The sequence below is a fragment of the Octodon degus genome, unplaced genomic scaffold, assembly GCF_000260255.1.
Source record: "Octodon degus isolate 3935 unplaced genomic scaffold, OctDeg1.0 scaffold00121, whole genome shotgun sequence".
In the NCBI taxonomy this organism is placed as follows: domain Eukaryota; kingdom Metazoa; phylum Chordata; class Mammalia; order Rodentia; family Octodontidae; genus Octodon; species Octodon degus.
This window is the reverse complement of record NW_004524697.1, coordinates 3,526,208-3,536,407: the sequence shown is the minus strand read 5'-3', so window position 1 is coordinate 3,536,407 and position 10,200 is coordinate 3,526,208.

Sequence of the window (10,200 nt, the reverse complement as noted above, 5' to 3'; positions counted from 1 at the left end):
TGAAAGGAGCAGTTAATGCTTGAAAAAACTTTGTACTCTGATTTTTTCCCCTCTTTTGAGTTTCTTATAAGTTTTTTGCTATTTTTTTTTCTTCTTCTTCAAATGAATCTTATACATTTCTATCCGGTAATGTGAACATCTAGTTTGAGGATAGCGTCACGCAATACAACAACCATTGTTGAATTTCTATCACTTTGTTTAGTGAAATCTTGCATTATTTCTAACACTGTTTTTTTTTCTTTATAGTTCTGTTTTGTGTTCTTTATTGTTATTTTATGTTTTTATGTACTGGGTTGTTGCAGGGTCTCACTACACAGCTTGGACTTGTGGCAATCCTTCTGCTTTCAGCCTCCCCAGCGCTAGGATTACAGGCATGTATCATTACCCCCAGACTCTGGCCTGCTCAGCCTACCTTGGGGACAGGGCTGGCATAGCATGTAGTGTCAGGGTTTGAATTGTGCTCAAACCCTGAATTGTGCTCAAACCTTAGATGAGCACAAGCTTAGATTCTTGTGCTCATCTAAGCTTGCCTAAGCAGGTACTTTAATCCTCTGAGCTATCTTGCCGGCCCTGTGTAACTCCTTTGAAGATAACAATACTATTGTTATTCTCCTACTATCTTGTTTGGAAATTTTGTATCATTTTTATTGTTTTTTTTTCTCTTTAGAAAAAAGAAATAAAAGATTTACTTTCCAAATTTAAGGGCTTTTGAAGGAAACCACATTTATGGTGAATGTGTGTGTGTGTGTGTGTGTGTGTGTGTGTGTGTGTGTGTAAGTGATTCCATTATCCAATTTGCCTTCCATTAGTTTTTGGTCAGCTCTTGGGGAAGGCTTACTATCTGGTCTTTCAAGCAGCTGGTGGGCATGCAGCTGGTTCACTGGGTCAAACGTGCCCTTCTTCTTCTCTGGAATAGCTATGTGCTTTTGATTTTGACAATTAGTCACTATCATCTGCACTCTGAATACTGAGGAGGTACAGAAGGGGCCAGGGTGGGTGGAGCACACATGCAAAGCAGTGGCTGCTGAAATGGACTGCAGCAGACCCCTGGATCCCAAGCATCCTGTTAGGTTCCCAGGCTGGTCCTTGAGTCTCCCATCAGTTCTACCAGTAGGTGCGTGAATTCAGCACAATAATCCAATACAGTTCAGTAGTCCATAATAGTAGTGGGTGTTCCATAGGACTGGCAATGACAGAAGTTGTTGACTTGAGCCTCATACAGCTCAGCATATTAATATGTCTTTACTTTTTTTTTGTCTTTACTTTTTATACCTTATTTTTATACTTTTCTGCTGGATGGTTAAGACCAAGATAGAGCAAGACCTATATAACAAGAAATATAATTTTTGTATCTGACAAGGGCAGTCAAATCCCCTCAGGATTTGAAACCCTGTAACACAGTGTGTAGATCCTTTGTCAGTGTCAGCCATGTGGATGAGTCACAGCCATTGCTTGACCAATTTGCTCTCTGTGAAAGCCTGAGAGAATGCTTTCTCTCCATGTGACTCTCCTTAGGCACACTCTACATTGTCAATCACTTTCCTCTGTGGCCCCATAATCTCCTTGATCAGAAAATTTGGGACACTACTGAGTTACAGGATGTTACAGTATGGGTTCTCTTATGTCCTCAGTCCGCACTGAACTTCAAAGGCTAGGGCCAAAATGTTGGCTATCCTTTCAGCCCTTCTTTTTCTCTAATTTTTGGTCTGCTAACTTAATTTGTTAACTCTCCAGAAGAGAAGCTTAATGATATTATTACCCTAAAACATAGGCAGTTGAGCTTAACCTTACTATCTGTCTGAATGTCAAACATCTTAGACATAGCATGGGACAGATATTTTCCATCAAGTATTGATACATTTTGTATCTGTATATACAAAGTAGTTAGGATAGATATACAGCTACTTTCTCTTAATTCAATGAGAAGAAAGATTTGTTCTAATAGTGTTTAGACAGGATATCATGTATGCATCTTGTACTATGAATAACTACTATGAAGGCAACAATATGCAATGTATTAATTATTGAAAATGTCCTACTAATTGGTTTTGAAACTGTCACATTGATATTTGTTTCTCAATAAAATTAATAAAAAATGTAAACTAGTACAACAGCTATGTAAATAATTGTGGAGAGTCCTCAAACAACTAAAAATAGAAATTTCTTTTGCCCCAACTTTCCTTGCTAGCTATCTTTCCAGGAGTCATCATATTAAAGTGACACATATACATCCATGTTTATAATAGCCAGATCTTGGAAACAGAGCATATGTCCATCGACAGATGAATGGAGAAGGAAAATGGGGCCTGTATACACAAAGGAACACTACTTTGCATTAAAAAGTTAAATTGAGGCATTAGTAGGTAAATGAGTGCAACTTAAGAACATACTGTGAAGTGAGATAATTCAAACATCGAAGTTTAAATATCACATGGTTTCTCTTACATGAGAAACTCAGATTAAATATATGGAAAAGAGGAGCAAAACAGAAGCTAGATAAATAGATAGTGGGAAGAAGTTTGAATGGTTTCCCAAGTTGCTTATTCTGCTGTCTCAAAAACATTTTAATATATGTGCTAATTTGTTTTATTCATACAACTAGTTTCTCTTAGTTCACTGAGAAGAAAGTTTCAGTGAACACCCTTGATAGTACACAATTGGTTGCTTGGTTTCAGCGTCTTTGTTGCTACTTGGAATTAGAAGCCTGATATTACTGGAATGATATCTTGGGGAAGTGGGGGGAAGGTAAATCAGCAGACACCTAATTGGTTTCAATACTGTGCTTTTCAAAAGTGAAATGTCTGCAACAGCATTATGAGCTGAGATACTGTAGATAGTTTTACACGTCGGGAACAATTAACACGTGTCCAGTGGGTCTGATTACCAGAGTGAAGGAAGTTCTGCTCTGTATAAATCCCCAAGCAAAACCTCCAGGAAAGTTAAAGGTCCCATTTCTACCATTAAAATGGGAAAGTAATGTGCTCTCTTTTGATTGACTATAAACTTTGACTCACGGAACTTTGTTCTCAAAGGTGAAAACAAACATGAGTGGGAGACAAGTTGTTTTCCTTAAAATTCTTAAACCTTTAGTCAAAACCGTTTATCAGAACATTTCTTAAAATAAAACTAAATCAATATTGCCTTATGGTTAGCACAGGAAAAAAAACAAGTTAAAAAGCCAAAGTGGATATTTTCCTTAAAGTACAGCACAAAAGAATTTTTGCATGCTTAGGCCATTGCCCAGAAGACTGATAAATTTGATATTTGATATGTGAAACTGTTGTAGCGATTGCATGAGAAGCTGTAATTATAAACTATTTTAGGGGTAATTAAATGATTGAAAGTGAATTTATGAGACATCCCCATTATTACGTATCATAGATCTTTAAAATTAAAAAGTAATTGGGTGAGATTCACATGAACACTATAAATTAGATGCATTACTAGTAATGTAGAGTAATACTCAGATTGCCCGCTATATGTGAGTAGAAATTCAATTTGCAAACCTGACTCTCAGGCCTCAGCTTCTTTACCAAGCAAGTAACTAACCTGAGACCAATTTCCTGAGATGTAAAGTGAAAGACCCTGACAAGAATTCATGCTTCCATCAGCTTTAAAATTGTGTAAGCCTAAGTATAATCTTTTGGGAAGGCTCTTTAGTGTAGTTTTTTTTTTTTTTTTCTCTCTCTCAGCTTGGGAAAAAAACAGAAAGAAACACAGTATCTGTGCAGATGTGTAATCCAAAGGCCCAGCCTCTGGGTGGGCTTGGTATTGCAGAAGTCTTTTAGTTTTATTCTTCCAGTCCAAAAAAAGATAGGCTAGAGGCATTGTTTCTCTAGCAACAATTATCCAAGACAGACAGTAACTTTCTTCATGGCACATGAAAATTGTGTCTATACAGAAATTTCTGGACTGAAGAGAAAGGCTTTGGGACTTACACACAACTCCACATTTTGGGCAATATATGTAGCCTCAGAGGGCCTGTTATCTTCAAAAGTGGAGGTAGACCAGGCCTTCAAAATTCTTTGCTGCTGTTATATTCTTTGATTCAAAGAATCTATGTTAAGTTACATTTCTTGTTATATAGGTCTTGCTTTATCTTGGTCTTAATCATCCAGCAGAAAAGTATAAAAACAAGGTATAAAAAGTAAAGCCATATTAATATGCTGAGCTATAAAAGGCTCAAGTCAACAACCTCTGACAATTGCCAGTCCTACAGATAACTCACTACTATTATGGACTATTGGACTATATTAGAAAATTTTGCTGAATTCACGTACCTACAATATTTAAATGACAATGGAATACCCATCTCTGACAAAACTAATTAAAAAAGGGGATACACATGAAGGACCATTTTATATCTGTATATTCAAAATAAGATAGATATACAGCTACTTTCTCTTAATTCAATGAATAGAAAGATTTGTATTTACAGTATTTGTGGACAGGATATCATGTCTGCATCTTGTACTATGAATAACCACTAAGAAGACAACAATATGCAATGTATTAATTATTGAAACTGTCCTACTAATCAGTTTTTGAAACTCATTGCTATTTGTTTCTCAATAAAATTATTAAAAAAGAATCTGTTTTGCAAATGATTTTAAGTTGTTTAGTAATTTGAGGCTGTTTATTTTGTTTAAAATGTGACTCCAAATTATGAAGTAGAGATAGTTCTAAAATTAAGACCAACTTTGACATTTTTAACAATTATGGGTGAAATTGAGACTTTTTCTTGAAAAAAGGAAATAAAAGAGGGATGTGTTTAGGCAAACTGTAAAGTTGTAGGAAGATAGAGAGATTAGGTATTTTTCTACCAACGACAAGCAAGTTGTAAGAAGAAAGTTAAAAAAAAAAGAAAAAAGCACAAGGGAAGAAGTGGGGGAGGAAGAAGGAAATAGAATAAGTGCGGCCCCTCCTAGGCTGCAGGTCTTTGAAGAGACTCCAAAACTGCAGCAAAGTATTGTGGGATAGGAGGTCAAGAGAAAAAAGTAGATGGAGACCCTTTGCTCAGAGGTTAATCGTTACATGTCAGAAGTGGTTCATCAGAGTAAAATGTCCTGAGCAGTTTTAGATACTTTTTAGAAGAGTAAACTAATTCCATGGAAAATTTCCCAAGATTCTTACAAAAGATTTCTATGGTTTAAAATTTACTCTCAAAGGTATTTTGTAATTGGAGGATTTATTTTAATTGGAAATATTAACAAACTGGAAGAGTTTGAGTGTTTCATATTCAAAATTATTCAACATAACTTGCTTTTTTTATTTTGAGGTACACAGGGAGGTTGAAAGAAGCAGGTGAGAGTGATCTGGGGTCCTTTTAACTGCTCTGCACTATTCAGTGCCATGTAGCTCTGTAAATTATGAATGACAAAAATGATCTTTGTTTTTCTAGGACATTCTGATTCCTAAGGATGCCAGGAAAAGATGATAGTTGAGGTAAATTTAAGTTCGTTTAAACAAAATCTATTTTCTTATTCAGATAGCTGAGTAGAGGGTCTTGTAAAATTAGCAGTGGTTTACTGTAAAAATGTGAGGAAACCTTACTGAAAGTGTAGGAGATGGTAGCTCAACTCGTGCTCCTTTGAAAGAGTTACCAGAACTAAGGAAGTTCCAGGGAAGCGTACCCCCACTTTTTTCTTTTGCTTTTTTAAGAAAACCAACACTTTCCTTTATGTTTGGCAGGTTTCTTTGTGTGAAAACGGTGCGGTTGAGTTTTATTTGTTTAGCTCTCCTCAGACGTGCAGTCTGGCAGCCACAGGGATGATTAAGAGGGCTCGCAGGAAACCTCCACCTCGGACTGTTTAATTTACCAGGACTTTTAAAGGCAAGCTGATAAAGTTCATAAATTCATCACATCTCTGGCAGTTGATGACACTCATCAAGCCTGTTTCTAAGACACTTCGGTTCTGTGCTTTTGCAAAGCCAGGTCACCGATGACAAACCTAATACCGAATGATCAAGTCATAACTAACCTTTAAGTGTTTCCCTGAAGGTTAAGACCGGAGGATCTGAATAAAAAGTAGCAGGATCATTGCTCTGATCTTTTCTGACATTTCTCAAATCCTCAAGGCAGAGGGCAGGGTGCTGGGTTGGAACGTAAACTGTTCCATACTCTTAGTTCTTACTGAGAAGTGCTAGCAAGCTGGGTTTGCTGACAAGAACAGGAACACACACGCGTTATATACCTAATATTTGGTGTGTGTGTGGCTTTGTTTTAATATGCTTTTAAAACACTTATTTACAAATAAAATTTCAAAGTGCAGATACAACAAATAATCATATAATCACACATATGTTGAGTGCATATTTCTAAGGTTTGAAGTATTTTTAAAAACACATTTTTGGGGGCCTTTCTGAACAGTTGTTCCACAACTGATTTGATGTCATTTAGAATAATGTGATGGTTGAAGAAATCTTCAATCCTTAAGAAAAGATTGTTACCTCCTCTTCTTAATTGTTGCTTCAAATTTCAAACAAAATGCAATATTTTATGTATCTAATGAAAAACAGTTACATGCTTTTCGTAAAATCGACAGTTAGTTGTCTTTGTATAACCAGGTATCATTCTCTGAAGCAGCAGGTCAGGTAAGGCTGGCTCAGTAATAGCTGAGAGTACTGGGGCACCTCTCAAATCAATAATGACAAAGGTAGCTTGATAGCAATTTATGAACCACAGTCCTCTTGGGAAACATATTTCAAACCATAACTTCATCTAAACTGTTTATCGGGTAAGCTTGCTCAAATGTATGAAGTGTCAAAAAGTTTCTTTGACATTAGGCTTGTTATTGTCCTTTGATTTATGTACCTAAGCAAAATGTAGTAAATAAAAAGATTGTTTGGTGGTTTGGTATGTTAAAGAAATGATTAGAAACATTTGCCAATGCTATTCATTTTATACAGCTTTTTTTTTTTTTCAAATAAAAAAGTGTTTTCATGCAAGGAATGACTTCTCAGTAATGGAACCTTTAAATGATCGCTATAGTAAGTAGGAATGCCAGTGAACTTGCTATAGTACTCAGAAAACCCTGGTCTAGATGTATAATGTCCTCATATAAAGCATTTAGCCTTCTTGAATGTTGAATTCCTTACAGTACACAAAATATCCAGTTAATAATTAGAGTTATGATAGTAAACCTAACTTATTAATATAAGTTAGGTCATCATATCTTATTTGGTTTCTGCAAAAACTTCCATATGGAAAATACAAAGGGTTATTCTTTTGAAAGGCATCCTTAGAGAAAATTCTTAGGTATAAATAAAGTATTTTTATTTGCTTGGGAATGGAAATGTTCACTATATAGACTTTTTGATGATGGAACATTATAAAGGTATAACATGTATTGAAAGGCAAACCAGAAGACAAATTCTTTGAATGAAATTTTATTTAGCATTTTAGTCCATAATTTTACAATGTATTTCACTTTGAGGATTTCCTAAATAATTTTTATAATTACTTAACTGGACTTTCACATTAGACAACTTTAGACAGAAAATTATGTATGTTTACTATGTAAATTGTACAATATATTCTAAATATACAATTGCAAAAGCTGCTCAAGAACTATAAAAAATTGCATTTTGCATTTTAAAAGATCAATTTAAAAACAAACAATCAAGAACCTGGTATGAGTAGAATTCATTTGCATATTGAAAGAAAATAAGAAAGTTGGGGGCTGGGGAGATAGCTCAGTAGAATAAGCACTTGCCTGACAAGGGCAAGGGCCTGAGTTCAATCCCTGGTACCACACACACACACACACACACACACACAAAAAGGAAAGCTAATAGAGATAGACCCATTTTGGTGCACAAGTTTACTTAAATGAGGACTTTTTTGCTTCCGATGTATTTTTTTCTGAGTGTTTACTAAGTTGGTGCACATGATAAAAATTCACATATATAAAGTGTAACCAGACTAGCATTGTTAGCTTGTTGGTGAACCTGTTTTCTAGAAAACAGGACACAGTGATTCTGCACATTTGATGTAAAGGAACTACACTTACTGGAGAACTAGAGGAAACACTCCCAGTGGAGTCAGAAGTTCTGATCTGTTACTCTTCAAAGAGAGGCTATTTCCCAGGCTGGCTCATATTCTGATGAAGCAATCTATGTTTATTGATAAGTTATCGGATTCCTCTCAGGAATCAGCTGGCCAGGAAGGATACAGAGGATAGGGAACAGGAGGGAGAGGGGATTTTGATAGTGGCTTTGTAAGATCGCCAAGGTAGGAGGGTGTGCAGAGTGGAGAAAGGAAGCACAAGAGAGGTAAAGATAGGAAACAGAGCAAGAAAGAAGTAGTCAAAGGACAGAGCAAAACAAAGTGGGGAGTCAACAGCTCTATCAGAAAAAAAGTCTTGTCAATCCATAGCATTCCAAAACTCCATTCACTTTATTTATTTTTATTTTTGTGTATTTACTACAGGGTCTACAGGGTCTCACTATGCAGATCAGATGTGTAGTGATCCTCCTGTGTTCAGCCTCCCAAGCACTGGGGTTACAGGCATGTGGTACCATACCCAGTCTTAATTGCCATCTCAGTGAGCCCTGGGGGTGGGGTCAGCACCACACTCCGGGGATGGAACCCAGGTCCTTGTGTTTGCCTAAGCAGCTGTTTTAATCTGCTGAGCTATTTGATTGGCTCTTCCATTCTTTTTTTTTTTTTTTTTTTTTTTGTGGAACTGGGGATTGAACTCAGGGCCTGGTGCTTGCCAGGGAAGTGTTTATTCCACTGAGCCATTTCCCCAGCCCCTTTCATTCATTTTTGAATGAAGATTTTTCACCTGAATTTCATGAGCTGCCTGAGTATGAATCCATCAAAATTCTGTGCACATTTTAAGTAAATTTATATATGCATTTTTTCCTTTTCTTTTTTTATGGAAAGATGACTTTTATTTCCATCCTGAATGATTATAACACCATTATTTAAACACATCTGAAAAAAATCTTGAAGTAATTTAAACAGAAGGCACAGAACAAATCAAATTTTAACTGTAAGAATTTAAGTGAGGAAAAAAAAGAATTTAAGTGAGAAAACACAAATATTTTAACAGTAATAATAAATTATGAGCAAGTCTCCATCACCAAATATCATTCCGACCAAAAGCTAGTCTTTCCTTATAAACTACTGGGTTGGCTGATTCCCAGATTTCCACAATAAAAATACTGAAAAGAAAATCCTTTCAAAGTACTCATTAAACCACCAGGTTCAATGTATTTTATTTATGACAAAGTAGCAGTCATGATATTTTTTGATGAATCGTCATAACTTAAGAAATGACATATTCTTACAAACTTTAAAAAAATAACAATGTCAGTTACAAAATTCTATTTGGGGGAAAAACTTGTTCCATGTCAGTTAGAATATCAGAACGCTTCAATATCAAATTGCTTCCAAAAAAATCAATCTTCACATACCAGTAATATACTGCATGGGACATTCCTCTGTATCAGGGTTAAGTACTGATCATACAGTGTTGCAGTAGGGTCCATTAAGTCAGTACAATTGCCGCTGCCAATTGTTATTTATTCCAAAGAGATATGTTTTCACAAAGCATTATAAAACTAACTGGAATAATCAATAATATGCTACAGATATAATAAGCCCTAGTAATGCATTTGAAAATGAAGTGTTCATGCTTCATAATACACTGTAGTATTTGAAATACATTCTGTGATCAACATCATTCATTGCAGAGGTCACTTGTAAATTAGCTCAGATTCTAAACTAAGTTTCTAAATGAAAATTTTTCAAGAATGCGTAATATTAGTAAAGATACTTTTCTTAACTCACTTCTTTATGTGTTCCAAGGACAACTGTGTTGAGCAAGGGATAAAGCAGTTTTCAAAAATATTTTAAAAATATGAAATAGTCCAGTGTCCAAGAGAGGACCATAAGATATTGACTTCTAAAACCTACTATTTCAGATTTTAAAAAACCAAAACAGACCTTTTTAGTCTTCTACTTGAAACTAGTTTATGAGAATAATGGGAAAACTAAGGGTTCTAAACCACTCAGATGCTCCTATTTGAATAAAATTAAAAAAGAAAAAAAAAGTGCAAAAATTTTAGAGCCGGGGAGATGGCTCAGTGGAATAAGCGCTTCCCTGGCAAGCAGAAAGCCCTAAGTAAAATTAAAAGGTCTTGTTAAATACAAAGCAATCTTTTTTTTTTTTTTTTTTTTTTTTTTTTTTT